Genomic DNA, 26,277 nt, shown 5'->3' with positions numbered 1-26,277 from the left:
TCAGGTTTTGGCCTGCCATATGAGTTCTGTTATACTCACAGACACCATTCAAACAGTTTTAGAAACGTTAGGGTGTTTTCTATCCAAAGCCAATAATTATATGCATATTCTAGTTACTGGGCAGGAGTAGTAACCAGATTAAATCGGGTACGTTTTATATCCGGCCGTGTCAATACTGCCCCCTAGCCCTAACAGGTTAACCTCTTACATCTAGACGTTCCGCTAGCGGAACACCTGCTCCAATATCCAATGATAGGCGTGGCGCGAATTACAAATTCCTCAAAAATACAAAAACCTAAATTTTTCAAACATATGACTATTTCACAGCATTTTAAAGACAAGACTCTCCTTTATCTAACCACACTGTCCGATTTCAAAAAGGCTTTACAGCGAAAGCAAAACATTAGATTATGTCAGCAGAGTACCAAGCCAGAAATAATCAGACACCCATTTTTCAAGCTAGCATATAATGTCACAAAAACCCAGAAGACAGCTAAATGCAGCACTAACCTTTGATGATCTTCATCAGATGACACACCTAGGACATTATGTTATACAATACATGCATGTTTTGCTTCATCAAGTTCATATTTATATAAAAAAACAGCTTTTTACATTAGCATGTGACGTTCAGAACTAGCATTGGTAGTTGGGTGGTTCGAGCCCTGAATGCTGATTGGCTGACAGCCGTGGTATATCAGACCTTATACTACAGGTATGACGAAACATTTATTTTTGCTGCTCTAATTACGTTCATAACCAGTTTGTAATAGCAAATAAGGCACCTCTGGGGTTTGTGGCCATGGCCAATATACCTATGGCCAATATACCATGGCTAAGGGCTGTGTCTGTGATGCGTCGTGCCATATACCACACCCCCTCGTGCCTTATTGCTTAAATATACAATTTTGGAAATTATCTCTTCATTTTGTCTCTGGCCTGTGTAGCAGATCTCATGTAAAGTAAACTGTCGCTCATGGAGTGACAAGTGAGCCTCTTAGCACAGCAAGCCATGGAAGCTTTGTCTTAGGTCTGCTCTGCATATTCATTACAATTTCTGACCGCACACTAGGCTTTCTCTATGAGATGTATACTGATTCCCCCTGTAGTAAGCTACTGTTAGCCACACTGCGTCCTCCTCTCCTCTCCACCCACTCTCTTTTCCAGGCGCTGGGGCCTTATTACAACCTCAGTCATGGTTCGTAATTACTGACGCTCCCTCTCTATTCCAACTGCGGCTGGTTCCAGGCCAGCGGTGGAAGAAAGGCAGGTAGAACAGAACAGGGCTGAGCGGAGCGGTGCCTGGTTCCCCTCTCCAGGTGGTCTCTGCTGGCCCAGCTATTCCAGTGTTCCCTCTCCGCACCGCACCCTGTCTCCTCATCCCCCAGGCAGGCTTTTTGTTCTGGGCCTTGACTGCTGACTGCATGCCTCAGATCCTGAAGCCTGGAGGAGCTCCATGGGGGAAAGAATGGCAAACATGGAACATTCTGATGATATGCCTGGGCCGCAACATATCAGACATGTTTCTGTATCATTCAGAGCTGTGGGCCTAATCCAGGTCTGTGGGAACCTGGAGGAATGGATAGAGAAATGTTAGCATTTGGGATTTGGAGCTCTTGTTGTTAGGAGATTTCAGTTTCTTTATCAGAGGGGAGAAAGGGAGCGAGACGGATGGAACAAATCATAATGGAGATGTAATAGCTACAGTACATAACACAGGTGATTTGATCTGTGTCAAGGATACCTTGACTCTAAGTTACTGCATTAACTTTTCATGGGCTTTTGCTGAAACAACATCATGGATCAGCCTGCTTGATAATAGAGTTACCTGAGTAACCAGTCACTGCATTCAGCATATAATAATCACACAGTGATGGCTACAGTCCACCTCCCCTCTGAGCCCACAACAAACTGTAATCAAACCAGCCAGGCTACAGTACTGCAGGCTAGATGCTTACCAGACCCCCTCTTCTCTCCATCCACAGTGCTAGTGTTGTAATGTTTACTCCGCTAGCACAGTCCTGTAATCAGCAGCCTCAGGACTGTGTGTGTGTGTGTGTGTGTGTGTGTGTGTGTGTGTGTGTGTGTGTGTGTGTGTGTGTGTGTGTGTGTGTGTGTGTGTGTGTGTGTGTGTGTGTGTGTGTGTGTGTGTGTGTGTGGGTGGGGGTGGGTGGGTCGGTGGGTGGGTTCACACACACAAACGATGCTTGGGTAAATCCCCCCTCACAGCACACCATCATGCTGGGAACAGTGTGATAGCACTGTGAGATCACCTTGGAGACGTGTAAAACATCGCTCAGCCTCTGGGATGCAGAGAGAGATGCTGTCTGATGTACGCTTCCCTTCATTACCTCAAGCAGAGATTGGCCTTTCACAGGAAACTTATTTGTTTTGTATTGTATTTCGTTTTAAACCTGTTTTAAACCTAATTTAAGTGGCTGTGATGATGCAGATAGGAGATAGGAGACATTGGAATTAATTTTAATTTTGCTTATCAGGAGGTAATTCGGGATTGGCTGGCTGGTGTTCGAGCTGTGTGTGTGTGCCTTTGCAGTCTCCAGTCTTCAGCAGCCCAGAAACACACAGTTGAGTGGCGGTGGAGAGACAGAAACACACAGTTGAGTGGAGGTGGAGAGACAGAAACACACAGTTGAGTGGAGGCGGACAGACAGAAACACACAGTTGAGTGGAGGTGGAGAGACAGAAACACACAGTTGAGTGGAGGTGGAGAGACAGAAACACACAGTTGAGTGGAGGTGGAGAGACAGAAACACACAGTTGAGTGGAGGTGGAGAGACAGAAACACAGTTGAGTGGAGGTGGAGAGACAGAAACACACAGTTGAGTGGAGGTGGAGAGAGAAACACACAGTTGAGTGGAGGTGGAGAGACAGAAACACACAGTTGAGTGGAGGTGGAGAGACAGAAACACACAGTTGAGTGGAGGTGGAGAGAGAAACACACAGTTGAGTGGAGGTGGAGAGACAGAAACACAGCTGAGTGGAGGTGGAGAGACAGAAACACACAGTTGAGTGGAGGTGGAGAGACAGAAACACACAGTTGAGTGGAGGTGGAGAGACAGAAACACACAGTTGAGTGGAGGTGGAGAGACAGAAACACACAGTTGAGTGGAGGTGGAGAGACAGAAACACACAGTTGAGTGGAGGTGGAGAGACAGAAACACACAGTTGAGTGGAGGTGGAGAGACAGAAACACACAGTTGAGTGGAGGTGGAGAGACAGAAACACACAGTTGAGTGGAGGTGGAGAGACAGAAACACACAGTTGAGTGGAGGTGGAAAGACAGAAACACACAGTTGAGTGGAGGTGGAGAGACAGAAACACACAGTTGAGTGGAGGTGGAGAGACAGAAACACACAGTTGAGTGGAGGTGGAGAGAGAAACACACAGTTGAGTGGAGGTGGAGAGACAGAAACACACAGTTGAGTGGAGGTGGAGAGAGAAACACAGTTGAGTGGAGGTGGAGAGACAGAAACACACAGTTGAGTGGAGGTGGAGAGAGAAACACAGTTGAGTGGAGGTGGAGAGACAGAAACACACAGTTGAGTGGAGGTGGAGAGAGAAACACACAGTTGAGTGGAGGTGGAGAGACAGAAACACACAGTTGAGTGGAGGTGGAGAGACAGAAACACACAGTTGAGTGGAGGTGGAGAGAGAAACACAGTTGAGTGGAGGTGGAGAGACAGAAACACACAGTTGAGTGGAGGTGGAGAGAGAAACACACAGTTGAGTGGAGGTGGAGAGACAGAAACACACAGTTGAGTGGAGGTGGAGAGAGAAACACAGTTGAGTGGAGGTGGAGAGACAGAAACACACAGTTGAGTGGAGGTGGAGAGACAGAAACACACAGTTGAGTGGAGGTGGAGAGACAGAAACACACAGTTGAGTGGAGGTGGAGAGAGAAACACAGTTGAGTGGAGGTGGAGAGACAGAAACACACAGTTGAGTGGAGGTGGAGAGAGAAACACACAGTTGAGTGGAGGTGGAGAGACAGAAACACACAGTTGAGTGGAGGTGGAGAGAGAAACACACAGTTGAGTGGAGGTGGAGAGACAGAAACACAGCTGAGTGGAGGTGGAGAGACAGAAACACACAGTTGAGTGGAGGTGGAGAGACAGAAACACACAGTTGAGTGGAGGTGGAGAGACAGAAACACACTGCAATGGGGGAGGATTTAGTTAGCCAGTCTGAACACGCCTCCTTCTGTATCCACAAGCTCAGACTTGTTGTCCACGCTCTCTCACTCATTCCTTCACTAGTGTGCGGTTACACAAGTGCCTGTGCAGTTTATAATGAGCTGCTGTCTTTTACTGCCTGTGAGCTCAAGAGACAGAGGGAGAAAGGGAGAGAGAGACAGAAAGAGAGAGAGAGAAAAGAGAGATTGAGAAAAGAGAGACAGAGATAGAGAGAGAGAAAGAGAGAGAGAGAGAGAGAAAAGAGAGATTGAGAAAAGAGAGACAGAGATATATAGAGAGAGAGAGAGAGCTTAGCTCCTTAGTCCCGTCAAGGTGTGATCGTTGGTTTCAGTAGGGTTGTTAACCTGCTGTCAAGAGCTTTGATGAAGGGCTAGTGACACTCTTCTGGAAACAATGTTCCTCTGCCAACACAGGCGACTGTCTGAGATATAGGACTTCGTTTTACAGGGACAGACCACTGGGAGGGAGAAGAGCAGGACGCGGTAATGTATAAGTTCCCTCGTCAACGTGATACCATGGTTTCAGGATGTGGAAGCTGGTTCGTACGAGGCTAGCTAAGACTCTGGCTTTGTCCCAATTCAAATGCATTATGTAGGGAATAGGGTGTCATTTGGGACGCAGACACTGTCTAGCTCTGTCAGGCTGACCTTTTAAAGCAGTGGCTCTCCATGTTTTCATTGATTTATTGAGTGTGGCCCCTGGCCCTCCGCTGCTGTGGTCATCTCAACTCAGCTCATCACTTCATCCTGAGTTCCCAGACCAGACCAGACCTACTGTAGCCTCCTTGATCAGACCAGACCAGACCTAGCCTCCTGGACCAGACCAGACCAGACCAACTGTAGCCTCCTTGATCAGACCAGACCAGACCTAGCCTCCTGGACCAGACCAGACCTAGCCTCCTGGACCAGACCAGACCAGACCTAGCCTCCTGGACCAGACCAGACTTAGCCTCCTGGACCAGACCAGACCAGACCTAGCCTCCTGGACCAGACCAGACCTAGCCTCCTGGACCAGACCAGACCCAGCCTCCTGGACCAGACCAGACCAGACCTAGCCTCCTGGACCAGACCAGACCAGACCTAGCCTCCTGGACCAGACCAGACCTAGCCTTCTGGACCAGACCAGACCAGACCCAGCCTCCTGGACCAGACCAGCTTTATTATTTACTCCCTAATTACTATCCCTCTCTTTAGCTCTTTCTTTTGCACACGCTCTCTCTCCATCCCAGCTCCCTGACATTTGGCTTTGCTCTCTCATTTCAATTCAATTCAAGGGGCTTTATTGGCATAGGAAACATATGTTAACATTGCCAAAGCAAGTGAAGTAGATAATAAACAAAAGTGAAATAAACAATACAAATTAACAGTAAACATTACACTCACAGAAGTTCCAAAAGTATAAAAACATTTCCAATATCATATTATGTCTATATACAGTGTTGTAACGACATGCAAATAGTTAAAGTACAGTGTTTGTTCTTCACTGGTTGCCCTTTTCTTGTTGCAACAGGTCACAAATCTTGCTGCTGTGATGGCACACTGTGATATTTCACCCAGTAGATATGGGGTTCTAACAAAATTGGGTTTGTTTTCAAATTCTTTGTGAATCTGTGGGAAATATGTGTCTCTAATATGGTCATACATTTGGCAGGAGGTTAGGAACTGCAGCTCAGTTTCCACCTCATTTTGTGGACAGTGTGCACATAGCCTGTCTTCTCTTGAGAGCCAGGTCTGCCTACAGTGGCATTTCTCAATAGCAAGGCTATGCTCATTGAGTATTGTACATAGTCAAAGTTTTCTTTAAGTCAGTCACAGTACATTGACATTTACGTCATTTAGCAGACGCTCTTATCCAGAGCGACTTACAGTAGTGAATGCATACATTTCAATTAATTTCATACATTTTTTTATTTTTTCCATACTGGCCCCCCGTGGGAATCGAACCCACAACCGTGGCGTTGCAAACACCATTGCAAACACCATGCTCTACCAAATGAGCCACAGTAGTCGGGTATTCTGGCATAGGGTACTCTCTGTTTAGGGCCAAATAGCATTCTAGTTTGGTCTGTTTTTTTTTTTATAATTCTTTCCAATGTGTCAACTAATGTCACGTCCTGACCAGTAGAGGGTGTAGTTGGGTCAGGACATGGCAGAAGGGAGTGTGTGTTTTTTTATTGTTTCATTGATTTTGGCCGTGTGACTTCCAATCAAGCACAGCTGTAGAGGGTTGTGGTTGATTGGGAGTCACACATAAGTTGCCTACGTTTCCTTTGTGTTTCGTGGGTAATTGTGCTTGTCATTGTGGTTGCACCTGACAGGACTGTGTTGGCTGTCAGTTTTGTTGTTTTTGTACATTGCATAGTGTTCGTGTAATTAAATATGACGAACCCTAACTCCGCCGCATTTTGGTCCACTTCTTCCTCAGACAGCTGTTACAGAATTACCCACCAAACCAGGACCAAGCGGCGGAAGAGGAAGGAGCAGCAGGAGTACAGTGTGATGGACCAATGGACTTGGGAACAGATCCTGGACGGAGAGGGACCATGGACTCAGGCTGGGGATTATCGCCTCCCGCAGTGGGAGATTGAAGCGGCGAGAGCAGAGAGGCGCTATTACGAGGAGAGAGAGCGCAACGAGCGTGAGAGGCAGCCCCAATAATTTTTTGGGGGGGGCACACGGGACAGTAGGTGGAGCTGAGGTCGGAACCAGAGCCAGTCGGGATGACATTGGAGGTGAGCGAGGGATATGAGGCAGAGACTGTGACGGGGTTAATGGGGAAATTAGGAGAGAGAGAGATGAGAGAGCTGCTAGTGTGGTGCATAAAGTACGGCATTCGCCCTAATGAGCGTGTCGTGGGAATGATGTCACCTGAGGCAGCTCTCCATACTCGTCCTGAGGTGCGTGCTGGTTGTCTGGTAAAGACTGTGCCTGCGCCCAGAAACAGGCCTCCTGCATGTCTTCCCAGCCCTGCACGTCCTGTGCCTACGCCCAGAACCAGGTCTCCTGCATGTCTTCCCATCCTGGTCAAACCCGTGCCTCCTCCACGGACCAGTCCTCCAGTGGGTCTCCCTATCCTGGTCAAGCCCGTGTCTCCTCCACGGACCAGTCCTCCAGTGGGTCTCTCCACCCTGGTCCCTCCTGTGCCACCTCCTCAAACCAGGCCTCCAGCGGGTCTTCCCAGACTGGTGAGTCCAGGGCCTGCGCCCAGAGCCAGGCCTCCGTTATGTCTCCCCAGCCTGGTGACTCCTGAGCCGGAGCTGCCAGAGTGGCCAGACTGCCCGGAGCTGCCAGAGTGGCCAGACTGCCCGGAGCTGCCAGAGTGGCCAGACTGCCCGGAGCTGCCAGAGTGGCCAGACTGCCCGGAGCTGCCAGAGTGGCCAGACTGCCCGGAGCTGCCAGACTGCCCGGAGCTGCCAAACTGCCCGGAGCTGCCAGATTGCCCGGAGCTGCCAGACTGCCCGGAGCTGCCAGAGTGGCCGGAGCTGCCAGAGTGGCCAGACTGCCCGGAGCTGCCAGAGTGGCCAGACTGCCCGGAGCTGCCAGAGTGGCCAGACTGCCCGGAGCTGCCAGAGTGGCCAGACTGCCCGGAGCTGCCAGAGTGGCCCTCCTGTCCTCCGGCCCAGCCCGAGTGGCCCTCCTGTCCTCCAGCCCAGCCCGAGGGGCCCTCCTGTCCTCCGGCCCAGCCCGAGGGGCCCTCCTGTCCTCCGGCCCAGCCCGAGGGGCCCTCCTGTACTGTCACGTCCTGACCAGTAGAGGGTGTAGTTGGGTCAGGACGTGGCAGAAGAGAGTGTGTGTTTTTTATTGTTTCATTGATTTTGGCCGTGTGACTTCCAATCAAGCACAGCTGTAGAGGGTTGTGGTTGATTGGGAGTCACACATAAGTTGCCTGCCTTTGTGTTTCGTGGGTAATTGTGCTTGTCATTGTGGTTGCACCTGACAGGACTGTGTTGGCTGTCAGTTTTGTTGTTTTTGTACATTGCATAGTGTTCGTGTAATTAAATATGACGAACCCTAACTCAGCCGCATTTTGGTCCACTTCTTCCTCAGACAGCTGTTACAACTAATTATGTTTTAGTTTTCTCATGATTTGGTTGGGTCTAATTGTGTTGCTGCCCTGGGGCTCTGTGGGGTGTGTTTGTGTTTGTGAACAGAGCCACAGGACCAGCTTGCTTAGGGGACTATTCTCCAGGTTCATCTCTCTGTAGGGGATGGCTTTGTTATGGAAGGTTTGGGAATCGCTTCCGTTTAGGTGGTTGTAGAATTGAACAGCGTAATTCTGCTCCATGCATTACTTGGTGTTTTACATTGTACACAGAGGATATTTTTGCCGAATTCTGCATGCAGTCTCAATTTGGTGTTTGTCCCATTTTGTGAATTCTTGGTTGATGACCGGACCCCAGACCTCACAACAATAAAGGGCAATGGGTTCTATAACTGATTCAAGTATTTTTTGCCAGATCCTAATTGGTATGTCGAATTTATGTTCCTTTTAATGGCATAGAAGACCCTTCTTTCCTTGTCTCTCAGATCGTTCACAGCTTTGTGGAAGTTACCTGTGGCACTAATGTTTAGGCTGAGGTATGTATAGGTTTTTGTGTGCTCTAGGGCAGGTATTCCCAAACTGGGGTAATGCCATGGGGGGTACAACAAATAAAAATGTGATTCAAATTTACTTTAAATGTTTTTCTTTTTTACATTTTCAAACAGTCCATTTATATTTTCCAATGAGGCTATACATTTGGGTGAGGTTTTTTTATCTCCTGAGTAGCCTCGTTTCACTGCCAAAAATACAATTAAACCATCTAGTGTTCAGCGAAATAACAACACAATGTCAAATACAGGTAGCCTAGTCAAATAATTAACATCCAATCACATTAACTGTTACTCTCTTGCGGGAATTCCACTAACGGTCCCTATGTAGCCAAATGTAGCTGCTGCTCATGTTGGTATCTGTAATGATGGCGCTACATACGGACCGTTAGTGGAAAAGCCATGACAGGGAGACATAGTGGAGTGGTAACGTGTGTGCAAGCAGTTGCTCCTGACTCCACTTGGGTACACTGCAGCATCCACCGAGAGGCTCTTGCTGCCAAGGGAATGCCTGACAACTTGAAAGACATTTTGGAGCCTACAGGGAAAATCGTTAACTTTGTTAATGCAAGGCCCCTGAACTCTCGGGTATTTTCTGCACTATGCAATGATATGGGCAGCGACCATGTAACGCTTTTACAACATACAGAAGAAGTGCGCGGGTTATCATTGAATTGAGAGACGAGCTCAAAGTTTTCTTTACTGACCATCATTTTCACTTGTCTGACCGCTTGCATTATGCCGAGTTTCTCACACGACTGGCCTATCTGGGTGATGTTTTTTCTCGCCTGAATGATCTGAATCTAGGATTACAGGGACTCTCCACAACTATATTCAATGTGTGGGACAAAATTGACGGTATGATTAAAAAGTTGGAGCTCTTCTCTGTCTGCATTAACAAGGACAACACACAGGTCAACACAACATGAAAATAATAAGAATCAAAATTGTCAACGGGACAACAGTAACAACAATAACCAAGGGTCAAAATAACCATACACTGAACAATAACAATAAGCATACAGTAGAGGACATGTGCAACTTGATTGGTCTGTCAGACACTGTCCCTCATCTTATGGCAGGCAGCAATGTAGTGCGCTGCCAACCAACAGCTCTCTGCGTCCTCCACCAACAGGACGGATAGCCTACTCTCATCAGAGAGGTCTTTAAAACCTTGAATAAGGATTTCAAATTTGGGGAAATGACACTCTCTAATTGTTTTATATTTTTGACATTTTGTCAGGAAATTTGTCTCTCTCTCTCTCTTTCTCAATTAAATTGAATCTCTCGCTCTCCTCCCTCTCTCTCTCTCTCTCTCTCTCTCTCTCTCTCTCTCAATTCAATTTAATCTCTCTCCTCTCTCTCTCTCTCTCTCTCTCTCTCATTTCAATTTAATGTAATCTCCCTGTCTCTCTCTCTCAATTCAATTTAATCTCCCTCTCTCCCCCCCTCTCTCTCTCCCCCCTCTCTCTCTCTCTCAATTCAATTTAATCTATCTCTCCATCTTTCTCTCAATTGTCTCTCTCTCTCTCTCAGTCGCTCAATTCAATGTAATCTATCTATCTCTCTCTCAATTAAATTTACTCTCTCTCAATTCAATTTTCTCTCTCTCACAAATACATTTTCTCTCTCTCACAATTCAATTTTCTCTCTCTCACAATTCAAATTTCTCTCTCTCTCTCTCTCTTTCTCTCTCTCTCCCTACCTGCTCTTCAGCTCTCTCCCTCCTTCCCTCTTTTCCACCCACCCTCTCTCTCTCCCCGCACTTCTCTCCAGCTTCTCTCCAGAACACTCTAACTGACCTCCAGGCAGGTCTTCAGGGGTGATTCTGGAAGAACTCTTAAACCCTGTGCCTAGTTGGCACAGCCCAGGCAGGCTAACTGCATCTCTGCTCTGTCTCTGTACTCCTCTAATCTTAATGAAGTCCTTCACTAACTGCCACTCCTTCACTCCTCTAGCAGTTTGGGAGGTTGTGTGTGTACCGGTGCTGTTGGATGGTGCCCCGAGGAGCTCTGAGGAAGCTAAATGGAATGCATGTAGATTGATAATGCCCTGAGTCAGTCGGACTGACTGAGAAGTGAACAGGTCAACTAATTGGTCTGACATATAGGCCCACCGGTAGTTTCCTCAGACTTTCATATCCATTAACTAGTAATTATGATTTCTTATCCATGAATACCACAAGTTACATTTGTCAATGAGTCCCAGACAGTTTTAAAGACCCTCCATGATGAGGATAATAAAGTACAACCCAACCTACAACGTATATGGTTATTCCTCATCCAGCTGTGTTAACTTCCAACCAACAAAGAAGCATTTCATTCACATCGCCTTAATTCCATATTACCCCCATTGAGTCTAGTGCATCCCTGCTGCATCGTGTTACAGTGTGTTAGCATTGTTATCTGTGGTACCAGTGGCACCAGGCTCCCTACAGGGGACAGTCACACCAGGCTCCCTACAGGGGACAGTCACACCAGGCTCCCTACAGGGGACAGTCACACCAGTCTCCCTACAGGGGACAGTCACACCAGGCTCCCTACAGGGGACAGTCACACCAGGCTCCCTACAGGGGACAGTCACACCAGGCTCCTTACAGGGGACAATCACACCAGGCTCCCTACAGGGGACAGTCACACCAGGCTCCTTACAGGGGACAGTCACACCAGTGTCGTGTCTTTGGGTACCATTAAACGGAAGACATGTTTATCAATTAACTCCCTGTAATTATTATCACGCGATTAAACTGATTAATCGTTTAATTGTAATTAACTAGGAGATCGGGGCACCAAGGAGAATATTCAGATTACAAAGTTATAATTTTCCTAACATAACTTTCCTATATTATTATATAGGCGGATTATCTTCTGGTTTAAATGGTGTATTTTACCTCTAGTCCAGTCTCATTCCAAACGTCGTAAATTGTTGTATCTGCACGAACCCAGTCTTTACTAAAATCATCCATACATCAATTGTCTTAAAATCATTTATTTACTACACTAAGTAATTAACAGAAAAACATACAAACAGTAATTATCGTCACAAAGGATTGGTAGAGGAATGTGCCCTTGTGGGCTAAACAGGCAGGTCGGCCTGTTGAACAATGGGTCATAAACGGTCAGCTGAGAATGCACACCTACAGAGTTCATTAATATTAACAATTGACAATTGAAGGCTCACTCATTCGGGAACAATTGCAATCAATATATATTTACGCTCAGTGTATCGTCGTGATCCTTGTTCGAGAGTTCTGTTCTGTTGGGGAGTTTTGTCCGCGTTCTCTCTCTCTCTCTCTCTCTCTCGGTTAGAATGGATCTTTCAGAGCGACATTCATTAATGTCGTCATAGAATGGTTGTTTCGTTGGTCTTCGCGTTCGATGATATAATTTACTTAGCTGCAGACTAATAATTAATATCAAAGACTTGTTCTTATTCTGTCAGTGTCGATAGTCTAAAAGTTAACCACGTGGTATAGTTCACTTTCAGTAGAGTACTTGGATGGTCAAACCTCTGGCCATAGAGTGTAGGCCTGGTCTGAAGAAATGTAAATCAGGGGGTGTTTTATAGTGCCCATAGAACAGGCTTGTCAAATGACGCCTGGTCCTGTATGGGTCCCTGGGGGCGTGCCTATGACTGAGTTAGATTTGGTTAAAGAAATACAATTCTATCACATTAAATCAGTACAATAGCATCTCAATGTCTTACAAAAGCTTTATCCTTATTAATACATTCTATACAACCATTATGATGCTATTATATAAACAGTTTTATGGTAATATGGCTATATTGTCTCTTCTGAGTATCACAAAATTGTACCAAGCGGATCAGTTCGTAGCTGGATTCTTCACCAATCTTCCATACCTTCTCCAGAACACAAAATGTCGCTTGGCTCTCCAATTCTATGAGTTGGAAGAATTTCCTGTGTCTCTCTATGGGCCATGTGGCCAGAGACTCTCCTGGAATTTTAGAGTTTTTACGATCCTTTACACACAGGGTGGATTGGGGGGAAGGTAGGGGGTAGTGGTGCAAAAGGGAGGGGTCAACTGTCCTCCCTGTACCAAAAGAGGCCAACGTCATGACATACCCCCCCTGGTGGTTTGGATCTTGTTTATCCTGCAAGTTACAAATCAACATAAAATCATGACCACGTGATGTCCCATTGGTAGATCATCGTTGCAGTCCTCTCTGGTGGTTGAACTTGGTAGGCTCGCTGAAAGCGGAGCCGTCCACCACAAGGATGGGCAGTTGATGTCCGGTTGGTGATCGCCGTTGCGGTCTCCTCAATTGGTGTACCTTGGTAGGTTCCCTGGAAGCTGTAAAGTACCCCAGGAAGGGCCAGGGGATGTCCTGGTTGGTGATCGCCGTTGCGGTCCCCCCCTCTGGTGGTTTACCTTGGTAGCGGGCATGCCGCCACAAGGATAGGCTGTGGGTGTCCGGATTTGGGGTCGCCGTTCCGGACCCGTCGTCCAGACTGGAAGATCTGGGCAGTAACTTAGGCAGATGTTAACAACGCACACACACTCATGAAATATATATAATTACATTCATTCCCCAATGAGCGGCGTTGTGGCACTAAGTGATGGTAGTATGGGGACTTTGTTTATGGCTCTATCACTTCCTATGTGTCAAAGGAACTGAACCGAAAAGGAATGAAAGCATAAACAAAACCAAAATATACAAAATATAGTTCTCACACCAAAAAAATTATCTAATTGGACTGTATTCTATATACGTCCAATGTTCTGGCAAAATGATTATCATGGCATTGTCTCTAATGCCATATGTAGGGTTTTCCTACTTGGTGTGTTGCTTAGGCGCTATCCTAAGTTGATAACTATATGATAAGTCTACAGCTGTAATGCACTAGTTTTGGGCAGTCTACAGGTATGACCTACGGACTTCTGGGAAGAAAACTGGTGAGTGCTGTAGAGTCAAAGGCCTAGAAGTAAATGTCCAACTTTACTAAGGCTGGTATATTGCTTGGGCCCTTAAGTGGTCCTAGCATAAATCCTAATTGGATGTTCCGTTGTGCATGTGTGTTTATGCTTACACAAGCGCGCATGTCAAGGGAAGAAAACCAAGTATCCGGGCAGATTACAACTTGTTCAGAATGAGTCTGACGTAGTCAGGTAATTTTCAGGTCAATGCCTGGAGGTCAGTCAGAATTGGTGTCAAGGGAGTCTGTAGTAGTTTTTCTACAAGTCACTGTTTCTTCCACTTTTGTAGTGGCGATAGGTATGAAGTCTATTTCATAGCTATGTTGTCCACGGAGGAGCTAACCTCACGACGGAAGTACTCTTTAAGTATTGGACCAGTCATACGTGGTGTGATCATGGTTCATGACTTCTAATAATTTTCCTCCTGAATGGAGGGTCCTATTTATTAGTGACATGTGTGTTAACCATTGGAAGAGTGCACTGGAGATTCCCATCCACGTGTTGCACTCTGAGTGACTCCTATGTCGCTGTTGTCAATGGTAATTTGATTGGTTAAGTCTCTAACCTTCTTACTGATTGTAGCTGGACTGACTGTTGCTAGTATTGGTACTGGTACTCAAGGGGACCAGTTATCCTACCGATTTATTCTGAAATATTATCTACCTGAATACATGATTGGAGCATTTTACTAGTTGTATTGTAGTTGAACCTACGCATGGCAAAGAATGATTATTGATGCCATTAGTTTTGGAGGTGGACAAGTCCACTGGACTTCCTTTACGACCAGTGTGGTACACCTCAGTACTATCTTAGATGTCTTCTAAGATAATCCCCGTCTAGGGGCCTGTCTGCTCCTCACTGTTCTCATAGGAGAGTTTACAACTAGATTTGATTTATGCTCTGGCGGCCTCGTACGGTGTTGTCCGTAGTCTTGACCCCCCCACCGGCCTCGATGAGGCTTATCATGGGTCTGGGCTACTATTCCCCCCCTTTGTGCCTCGGGACCCCCCCACCAGCGGGTGGTGTTGGTGTCCGATGCGCAAATGAAAAGGTCAGACCCTATGTACGAGTTGTCAGCGGCCGCATTTTTATGAGAGTGGCTGTAACCTTTCAACCAAATCTCCTGGTGTTTGTGCTTCAAAACGCTCAGTGGCTGTCGAGGCATGTCAGTCACCACCGCGTCCGCGTGTGGCAACCTCTTCATTACCTGCGAACTGAGACGAGGATATCGGTCTGTGATATCGCAAAGTGTTTCACAAGTGGGAGTCATCGGGTCAGTTGCTGGACTGACGCCATTAGTGTCATTGTAAGGGGTGACAGTCCCCAACAAAGCAGAAGGTGTATCATCGGAAGCAGAGTATACTCTGCGCATCAATGTTTTTCTTGCTGGGACGGCCGCAGTGCTTGCGGAAGTGTCCAAAGAGGAAGAAAAGTTAATCTCAACTACCGTATTACATGACTGCAAGGAGGAGGGAAGTTGCTTATTCACAGAGACAGCTGGCTCGAAATCATGAAAAGAATGGTCAATCAGGTTGGCTGATGGAATGTGTCGAGATATCGTACTATCTCCGTGGATCGAATTTTGTACCAAGAGGTTTCTAAACGTCTTTTTCTCAAGGGGTGCTTTCGACAGATACCCCTCGTGAAGGACTGCGTTGCAGCTAGCGTTAGGGGGAGACGGTGTGGTCAGTGGAGAAGGCACTGTGGCCTGTGACCATACCTGGTTGGTTTTCCAATCCATCAATGGGAGTAACCGATCCATCAAGTCTGCGCCAAGTAGCAGGGTTACAGTTTCGAGGCTGGTAACATACACAGGGTGAACGAGCGATACGTCCTGGAAGTGTAGTTTCAGCATGACTCTCGATGTGAGAGGCGAGGTAGTCTGAGTGACCCCTCGAAGTTTAGTGTCGCATCGTTCCACTTTTAACCAACGTTTAGTTGGCTTCAAAGCCCTTTTGAGATCATCAAACAATGTTTGAGAGATGAGTGATATTGTCGCACCCGAATCAATTAGCGCATGACAAGCTAAGCAGTCCTCCAGGACTGTTTCCAGGTATGGCCGTTTAGATTCGTGGTTAGTGGACATATTCCCCACAAAGTGGAGTGGTCGTTCGCAACGACGTGATGTGCCATGTCTGTTCAAGATGGAAGCAGATTGACTTTTCTGATTTTGAGTGGGCTTGGCTATAACGAAGCGTTTGACCTTTTTCTTCGCAACTTCTGTATCAGAGTCTATAGACAGAGCCCGGGGGCTTGTTTCTTGATCAAGCGGGCCCTGGATAGGGTCTTGAATGAGAGCGGGAGAAATTTGAACTTTAACGTCCATGCTATGGGTGTTAATTCCTGCGGACCTGGTGTCCGGTAATTCCCCGTCTAGTCCTTGTGACTTATCTTTTACCCTTTTCTCAAATTGTTCTCGCTTAAGTTCTTCCCGTAGTGGGACTTCTGGAGAACATTGGTCTACATTTTGATCGTCCTTCAACCCTTTGTTACCCTTGTGCTCTGACACTTTTTGTGGGTTGGGTGCAGGAACGTAGCGAACTGGTCGATTGTAGCGGTAGTCATGTTGATGGCTACGTACTTTACAGTTATTTTGACCGCGGAGGTTATTGGAATCATAGTTTCATGGTAGAAACTGTTGTTGTGCGTCATCTCTCGACGCTCCAATACCTGATAATGCACCCTCTAACTGGAGTGAGTGCTCCTGGTTAAACTTCAAAACTGAGTGGTCAGGGCTCTTAGCGTTGTGAACATTTGATGCCTCAAAAGCTGTGCTTGCAAGCTCTCTGAGTTGTAAGATAGGCAAGCCAACGTGGGCTGCAGGGCCCAAGTAGGTAATGAAGGTGGGATACATGTTCGACAGAAACATTTGTTTGAATGGTAACAGCTCTTCCATTCCTGTTTCTGTGAGTAGGCCAAAGTAAGCTGAACGAAGCCTATGATAGAAAGCTTGTGGGTGTTCGTTCCGAGCTTGTTTGACGGTGTTAGCCAGTGAGCTATCGTGTTTGCAAGTCGCAGAACCACTGAATTCTAATTTCAAAGCTGTGGCAAGTTTAGCATAGTCATTTAGCACGTGTTGCTGTTGTAGACGAATGAACCTCGTCACGTGTCTATTCGACGTTCGCTTCAACAGGTAAACCCTGTCAGAACCCGTAGCATTCGGGTAGCCACCCAACGCGTCCTCTATGTCAGCTAGGAACGTCTCAGTATCGTTTGGCTGACCTGGAACGGGGTCAAAGGTGGGGAAATTCTTGACGAGTTTGTCAAGGTATTCCGTGCCAAGCGGGCGGAGAGGGTTGGCTTCATCCTGTGGAGAGATTGGGGCCGAAAGGCCAAGAGAAGAAGCCAAGCCTTGTTGTTGTTGGCCAAGAGGCGCCATATTACTCAGTGCCGAAGGGCCAAGAGGAGAAGACTGAGGGACACATGAGGGAGGCAAGGTCTGAAACCTATTGTCTTCACTCCTGTGAGTACAGGGCTCCGGTTGCTTGGATGGGAAGTCGCGCTGTAGAGCGTGACCATTCTGGATTTCCTCCAGATGGTACCTAAGGGTGGAATTCTGCTGCATTACACCTGCTCCTTTCGGTCTCAAACTTATCTGTCATGGTTTGCAGATAGAGGTCTTGAGTACGGAGCGAGAGATTCAGTGATGAGATTTCCTCTGCTTGCTTAGAAATCAATATTTCCAACCTCATCACCTGAGTTCTCTCATCATTCATTTGGTCAGCGACTTCAATAAGTTCTGCTGATTTATCATCCAACTTTGTTACTGTGTTCATTAACTGATCGTCTTTGGTCTGCAGCGCTTTGAGGAGCACCGTGTTATTTTGAGTAACATTCAACAAAACAGCATGCATGTTGTCAAGTTGAGCACTCCTGTTTGTAGATAACTCTTCAGATTTATCTAGTTTGGCATGGACATCATCGTATTTAGTTTTGGCTAAATCGAGTTGTTCCTGTAGAAAACGATTTTGTTGAAGAGCTTGTGCTTGTTCATCGTCATACGTTTTTGCAATTACATTTAATTGTTCAGTTTTCGAACGCAGTTCCATAGCTAGCAGAATTTTTCCCTTTTCTGCATTTGTCATTGGTTTCCCGGTTCTCTCCACCTGTCCCTTTATGTCTACCGTTACCTGCTCGTGCTTCAGCTGTGCACTGCGGTATTGGACAGATGGCAATCTCGGATGGCAAGACATCAGAGCTAGACTGGAGAGAACCTTTACGAGGCCTGCGCCCGATGGTTGATTTTGGAAAACATTGTTGTCTGCTTTTCCACTAATGGGATAATTAGGGTTGTTATCGCTGCTGAGGTCAGAGATCAATCCATTTACGGGTGGAGGTTCACTAATTAGCGGGCGAGTGGGGACCACCCCCTCTGATAGCTTGCACATTATTAGAACATTTGAAAGGAAAAAATGTTTTTCCTAATTTTCCAAAATTTGGTTTTGGAATGTGGAAAACTGCAAAGACGATTTTAATCTATTTATAGACGTTAATGAACCATCAGTACTGTACAGTACTGTGGAAGTTGGACGTGAATGAATTTGCAAAAGCAAATTGAATTAATCAATGCCAATGATTAGTCCTACCTGGGTAGGCTATCTGGGTATTAAACTTGAATTACCTGAGAGGTTGCTTCATCCAGGTTAATATGCAAAGTTTAAGTTGTCTCATTTAATTGGAAGAACCTAGAAAGGTATGTTCGACAATTTAACTAAATAAATTGAATGAGACGATAATCCATACAATCTCCATTGATTGGATATCATAAGTGTAAACCGTAGTTCAAATGTTGGGACCCTTCACCACTAGGGTACGCTCCTCCCTGGGGCTGAGCCACATGGGATTCACTCCCGTCAGTAATGGGTTTGGTGAATGTGCTTTGCTAAAGCAGATTTTACTGATTAATCTATTTATGATATATCAAACCTGTATAGGCTATCTGGGAATTAACTTTGAATTACCTGAGAGGTTGCTTCATCCCGGTTAATATGCAAAGTTTAAGTTGTCTCATTTAATTGGAAGAACCTAGAAAGGTATGTTCGACAATTTAACTAAATAAATTGAATGAGACGATAATCCATACAATCTCCATTGATTGGATATCATAAGTGTAAACCGTAGTTCAAATGTTGGGACCCTTCACCACTAGGGTACGCTCCTCCCTGGGGCTGAAACGTCAGTAAAGGGGTTTTACTGACTGTGCCTTTCTAAAGCAGATTTTACTGATTAATCTATTTATGATAAATCAAACCCGTATAGGCTATCTGGGAATTAACTTTCAATTAACCTGAGAGCATTGCTTCATCTAAGTTAAGTTTGGAAAAAGTTAATCATGTCTCATTGTAGACGCCCAATCAATTTTGGATATTATTTGAAAGATCCACTTGAAAAGATAAATCTGGCAATTTCACTTGTTAGTTAAATTGAATGAGACGTCATATCCAGTCAATTGTGATTGTCTGGATATGTTACCGTGCTCCACGTTTGAATTTCCCCTAGAGATGTACTGGCAATTCTTCACCACCAGGGTGCAGAATGCTGAAATTAAACGGAAGTACAAAGGTCGGACTTCCGTCGCGCTAGCGGAGAAATTTTAAACGTGTTACGGTGGAGGGTAAAATGTTCCCTCTCTGTTAGCTTACCCGTAATGCTAAGCTATTGCTACTTGGTTCAGGAGTATCCTTCCAAGCACCAAAATAGGAAAGGGTGGGTTTTCTAGTGATGTCTCACCTTAACCCCCTTCAGCCTATTCTGCTGGCGTTTATGCTGACCGGAGCGACACGGTACTTAACTACAAATACGCATACGGTCTGCCCACACTGTCTTAGTGCGGTAGGCAAATTATTCGGCTCGGTTACCGGACAGTTAACTTCTAATTTCTAACCTTACTCTAGAAGTTAATATTTACCGACAGAAATAGTACCGTTTGGCCTAACGGACTAAATCTGGAATTTATCCCTCACTGCTATCGACACAAGACCGGAGCTACTCTAAATAGCTTCTCTCAATGGAAAATGCACAATCACTTTGTTTACATAGCAGGCTGTTTGTACAATTCTGTTTGCACAATTGATATATAGAATTTCACAGCAAAGTCCAATTCTATCTTAGATTCCTCACACGTGGGCTCCAAATGTCGTGTCTTTGGGTACCATTAAACGGAAGACATGTTTATCAATTAACTCCCTGTAATTATTATCACGCGATTAAACTGATTAATCGTTTAATTGTAATTAACTAGGAGATCGGGGCACCAAGGAGAATATTCAGATTACAAAGTTATAATTTTCCTAACATAACATTCCTATATTATTATATAGGCGGATTATCTTCTGGTTTAAATGGTGTATTTTACCTCTAGTCCAGTCTCATTCCAAAGGTCGTAAATTGTTGTATCTGCACGAACCCAGTCTTTACTAAAATCATCCATACATCAATTGTCTTAAAATCATTTATTTACTACACTAAGTAATTAACAGAAAAACATACAAACAGTAATTATCGTCACAAAGGATTGGTAGAGGAATGTGCCCTTGTGGGCTAAACAGGCAGGTCGGCCTGTTGAACAATGGGTCATAAACGGTCAGCTGAGAATGCACACCTACAGAGTTCATTAATATTAACAATTGACAATTGAAGGCTCACTCATTCGGGAACAATTGCAATCAATATATATTTACGCTCAGTGTGTCGTCGTGATCCTTGTTCGAGAGTTCTGTTCTGTTGGGGAGTTTTGTCCGCGTTCTCTCTCTCTCTCTCTCTCTCTCTCTCTCGGTTAGAATGGATCTTTCAGAGCGACATTCATTAATGTCGTCATAGAATGGTTGTTTCGTTGGTCTTCGCGTTCGATGATATAATTTACTTAGCTGCAGACTAATAATTAATATCAAAGACTTGTTCTTATTCTGTCAGTATCGATAGTCTAAAAGTTAACCACGTGGTATAGTTCACTTTCAGTAGAGTACTTGGATGGTCAAACCTCTGGCCATAGAGTGTAGGCCTGGTCTGAAGAAATGTAAATCAGGGGGTGTTTTATAGTGCCCATAGAACAGGCTTGTCAAATGACGCCTGGTCCTGTATGGGTCCCTGGGGGCGTGCCTATGACTGAGTAAGATTTGGTTACAGAAATACAATTCTATCACATTACATCAGTACAATAGCATCTCAATGTCTTACAAAAGCTTTATCCTTATTAATACATTCTATACAACCATTATGATGCTATTATATAAACAGTTTTATGGTAATATGGCTATATTGTCTCTTCTGAGTATCACAAAATTGTACCAAGCGGATCAGTTCGTAGCTGGATTCTTCACCAATCTTCCATACCTTCTCCAGAACACAAAATTATGCTTGGCTCTCCAATTCTATGAGTTGGAAGAATTTCCTGTGTCTCTCATTGGGCCATGTGGCCAGAGACTCTCCTGGAATTTTAGAGTTTTTACGACCCTTTACACACAGGGTGGATTGGGGGGAAGGTAGGGGGTGGTGGTGCAAAAGGGAGGGGTCAACTGTCCTCCCTGTACCAAAAGAGGCCAACGTCATGACACCAGGCTCCCTACAGGGGACAGTCACACCAGGCTCCTTACAGGGGACAATCACACCAGGCTCCCTACAGGGGACAGTCACACCAGGCTCCCTACAGGGGACAGTCACACCAGGCTCCCTACAGGGGACAGTCACACCAGGCTCCTTACAGGGGACAATCACACCAGGCTCCTTACAGGGGACAGTCACACCAGTCTCCCTGCAGGGGACAGTCACACCAGGCTCCCTACAGGGGACAGTCACACCAGGCTCCTTACAGGGGACAATCACACCAGGCTCCCTACAGGGGACAGTCACACCAGGCTTCCTACAGGGGACAGTCACACCAGGCTCTTTACAGGGGACAGTCACACCAGGCTCTTTACAGGGGACAGTCACACCAGGCTCCTTACAGGGGACAATCACACTAGGCTCCCTACAGGGGACAGTCACACCAGGCTCCCTACAGGGGACAGTCACACCAGGCTCCCTACAGGTGACAGTCACACCAGGCTCCCTACAGGGGACAGTCACACCAGGCTCCTTACAGGGGACAGTCACACCAGGCTCCCTACAGGGGACAGTCACACCAGGCTCCCTACAGGTGACAGTCACACCAGGCTCCCTACAGGGGACAGTCACACCAGGCTCCCTACAGGGGACCACCAGGCTCCTTACAGGGGACCACCAGGCCCCTTACAGGGGACCACCAGCTCCCTACAGGGGACAGTCACACCAGGCTCCCTACAGGGGACAGTCACACCAGGCTCCCTACAGGGGACAGTCACACCAGGCTCCTTACAGGGGACCACCAGACTCCTTACAGGGGACCACCAGGCTCCCTACAGGGGACAGTCACACCGGTCTCCCTGCAGGGGACAGTCACACCAGGCTCCCTACAGGGAACAGTCACACCAGGCTCCCTACAGGGGACCACCAGGCTCCTTACAGGAGACATTCACACCAGGCTCTTTACAGGGGACAGTCACACCAGGCTATTTACAGGGGACAGTCACACCAGGCTCCCTACAGGGGACAGTCACACCAGGCTCCCTACAAGGGCCAGCACACCAGGCTCCCTACAGGGGACAGTCACACCAGGCTCTCTACAGGGGACAGTCACACCAGGCTCCCTACAGGGGACAGTCACACCAGGCTCTCTACAGGGGACAGTCACACCAGGCTCCTTACAGGGGACAGTCACACCAGGCTCCCTACAGGGGACAGTCACACCAGGCTCTCTACAGGGGACAGTCACACCAGGCTCCTTACAGGGGACAGTCACACCAGGCTCCTTATAGGGGACAGTCACACCAGGCTCCTTACAGGGGACAGTCACACCAGGCTCCCTACAGGGGACAGTCACACCAGGCTCCCTACAGGGGACAGTCTCACCAGGCTCCCTACAGGGGACAGTCACACCAGCGGTGGACTCGCACCAACCTGTCACTTCAAAAGCACTCAATGGTCTTGAAGTCTCTGCATTTGCACTTTATATTTATTGTGGTACAGCGTGATGTAAGCAGAATTCAAACAATTCCAATGCAAGAACCCAACAAAAATGTATCCCTCTACATGTGTGTATAATCTTAATTCAGTGAAGGTAGTCATGTCTCTCTGTGTGTGTGTGTGTTTGGCGGTGGAGAACGTGTCCCGTCCTGTCCCACTGTGAACCAGAGGTGGGAATAGGATGATACTCTTCTCATCAATTAGCTAAAAAAAAACTATACTTAAAAACGGGAAATCAGCTAATACCCCGTCGTTCACGCAATGTAATGGTCTAATACTTTATGATCAAAAAACAGAGAGAGCGTGGGCGACAGAGAGAAACAGAATGGTGCAGTTTGAGGCCATGTGGCAGAAAGTGATGCGGGCGCTGGTGACTGGGTTGGGGCTAGTGTGTCTGGGTAGATGTGATGTAGTGATGTTTGTATGATGTAGTCGTTTGTATGTGTATGTTTTGTATTGTTTATTAAATATCCAATTAAATCGTATAAAATAATACAATAAAATGAAAAGCATAAAGAATGAGATGAATCAGCAGACTTGTCTCTTCAGTTTTCCTACAACTTGGTGTTTGGGCATTCTAGTCATTCTAGTAAAATATGTATTTGTTTACAGACATGTTGTATTTGAATAAGTGTTTGTCTCAGTCTGTGTCTATGTGTGTCTGTGTGTGCGTGAATAGTTGAAAAAGAGAACACGTGTGACAGTGGCTGAATAGAACAGGTTCGACACAACTGATGTTAAAACCTCAGTTTGTATTGATGAGGATTCTCTGCCCTCTTGATTCGGTGGAAGAAAGAGAGCAGTAGCCGATGTTGACACAGGAGGTTACGGCTTGCCTTGTGCAGCCGTAACATTCCCACCACTGTCTGTTTGTAGTGGTGCTGCCTACAACCAAATTCAGGGTCTATCTCCATAGCAAGTACTCCAGACATCCCTATTTGAATTGGTCCACCTGTTTTTGTATTTTCTCCCTAATAACGGTATTACAACTAATTCCTCAGAACTAGCAGAGAAGGAGGCACCAATCTACAGTTTATCTCTGATCGTCATGGCTCTAAACTCCAGCTACAGGCACTTTCTCAAAAACGGATTCAAAATGTAAGTGCTTACTTAGTGGCATACGACATAGCAGAGGATACACGTCTAGAGTCTAGGTTCTACACAGCAAAGCAGAGCTTTAGCCAACTGCCAGGGTTGTACAGGCATCGTTTTCTCTCGCCTTCTTTTCTTTTCAAGTGAGAAAAAAGAATATCCTGTTAATTGACAACGCTGGAGGGACAAGATTTCTGAGCCTCACACAGAGGTTTCCGTAGAAACTTTGGAAGGCTATTTTGTTCCAATTTGCTCTGTGGTGTTAACTTAAGATCAGAAGCCTAAAGGCCAAATGGTAACCATACAGTATATTAGCCTGCAAGTTTTATTAATCCAGCTGGAAGGTATATATTGTATCTTTGGCAGATTTATATTCATGAAGTCTATAAATTAAACGACAGTAAATTAGCCTTTAAATGTCAGTCTACACTATTTGGTTTATTTGAAAAACTTTAACTACAATGAACTTGTTTGAGATTTAGTTGGGGTTAGCGAGCCATCTTTTCTCTGTCCCTTTCTCCCTTCACCCACCCCACCCCATGAAACCTAAGAAACTCCAGTTTAAATGCCATTCCAGGTCCGCCCTCTCACCGCCATTGTAAAAGTTGGCGGTGTGAGTACGAGAGTGTATGCGGTTCTTTGTAGCACTCCACACTACTTATGGGAAGGAGACGAACGACTAGTGTGAATTGAAAGACTCACCCCTCCCCGTTCTCTGTCTCTCCTCTCTCTCTCTCCATGAAATAGGTTTCTAAAGGGTAGAACAGCCCTCAGCCCATCCCTGTAGCCGCAGGACCATGTGCCAGTGATGACTAGCTGGTGAGTACTGTGCTTCGTTCTCTTCTGCTACAGTTTGATCAAGTTTAAAACTTTATCATCCGTTTTTGGGATTAAAATGGAAATATGTCTTTGGGATGGCGCATGCGCATATCGATAGGATGCATTGGGAGATAGTAGCTCAGTTTTGTACCGTCAAAACTGTGATTATATGTAGAAGCCAGACAACATAGTTTAAATCAAGCCTTTAAAATCTATAGATCAATATATCCGCAAGTAACTGGTAGAGAGTGAGCGGTGCATTATACACAACAACGAACCCATCTGTGTGTAAAGATACACTGAGACTCGACCACAACAAGCCATGGCTTCTCTTGGAGGAAAAGACAAAGAACAACTTGGAGAGAGCAGCGAACAGCTGAAGGATGTCCAGGAAAACATGCTTTCAATGCTCTTAATGCTCACCAAAACAAACAAACTGTTACAATCTGTAGTTAAAAAAGTGTATTTTCTCAAAAGGAAAGTAGAGCCTATCTTGTCAAATATGTATAAACAGGGTGGGCACGTGGACGATCAAGACAACAAAATTGGCCTTCTGGAAACAAAGGTGCAAACTTTAGAAGATTAGCTGGATCATCTAGAAAACAGATTGAGACAAAATAATATAAGAATATTGTCCCTACCGGAAGATGAGGAAAAAGGGGACCTTTCCAGCTACGTGATCAAACTGCTATCGGAGGAGCTTGGCGTGGATGTATCCCCAGAGGATCTGGAGCGCTGCCAGCGGATCGGCGTGAAGCAGAAGAACTCTAGATACCCTCGCATGGTAATCTTTAAGCTGTGGAACTATCCGACCAAAGTCAACATTCTGAGGGCACAGTGGGGGAAGGAGATCAAGGTCAAGGGCCAGTCCCATTGATTCATCCAGGACATGTCTACTAGGCTGAGTTAAAGTCCTGAACAGGCTGCAGGAAAACTTTACAGTTGAAAGAGAGCCCAGTGCCCTGAGGAGAGGTGGAAAAAACACACTAGGCTACATACAGTGATGCCTAAGACCAGCTTATCGTAAATTGAGAAAATATTCCTTCCAATACAATCTGAACTCTATTGTCCCCAGTAACTGTTCTTCTCTAGGAAGTAACTATAGAATTAGCCTATGCCAATGAGATACATGGACACTGAAAGGACAATATAAAAGAGGATGTAAGTCAATAATTGTCAATAATTGTTCTATGGATGTGTGTGTCCGTGCTCGTGCGCACATGTGTGTGGGTGTGTGTGCGCGTGTGTGTGTGTGTGTGTGTGTGGGCCAGAGGGTGTGAGTGGGTGCATGTGTGGGTATGTATCTGTGCATATGAATGGGAGAATGAAGGAGGGTGAATTTGAATATGTGTAGGATGGCGGGAGAGAATGGGTGTGCTGAGGCACAGGGGATATGTTGTGTGTGAATGAAGGAGAATGGATAAGTAAGTAGATGTATAGAGGGTTGTAAATGTGTTTGAGAAGAAGGGAGGGGAGAAAGACAGAGGTTGGGATAAACTTGGCCTGGGTGGGTAAGGGAGGGCAAGCAAGGGAGGTGGTTGGTGGGTAAGGGTGGGTAAGGATGGGAGGGTGGGACAAGCTTGTCTT

General features: G+C 46.1%; 1 protein-coding gene across 6 annotated transcripts in view; it reads left to right on the top strand.

Moving 5' to 3' along the window:
- LOC106582350 (semaphorin-5B) overlaps positions 1 to 26,277 on the top strand; it is a 318,841-nt gene that overhangs the window by 32,423 nt on the left and 260,141 nt on the right. For 5 of the 6 annotated variants that reach the window (XM_014165381.3, XM_014165380.3, XM_014165378.3 and 2 more), the window contains exon 2: positions 24,619 to 24,690. The exons of the other annotated variant lie outside the window; for it this stretch is intronic. The gene's annotated coding sequence lies outside the window, so the exon portion shown is untranslated. The remainder of the gene's footprint in view (positions 1 to 24,618; positions 24,691 to 26,277) is intronic. 6 annotated transcript variants of the gene reach the window in all.

This window comes from Salmo salar, chromosome 21 (assembly GCF_965601325.2).
Source record: "Salmo salar chromosome 21, fSalSal1, whole genome shotgun sequence".
Lineage (NCBI taxonomy): Eukaryota > Metazoa > Chordata > Actinopteri > Salmoniformes > Salmonidae > Salmo > Salmo salar.
This window is presented reverse-complemented; position numbering and strand designations above follow the sequence as displayed.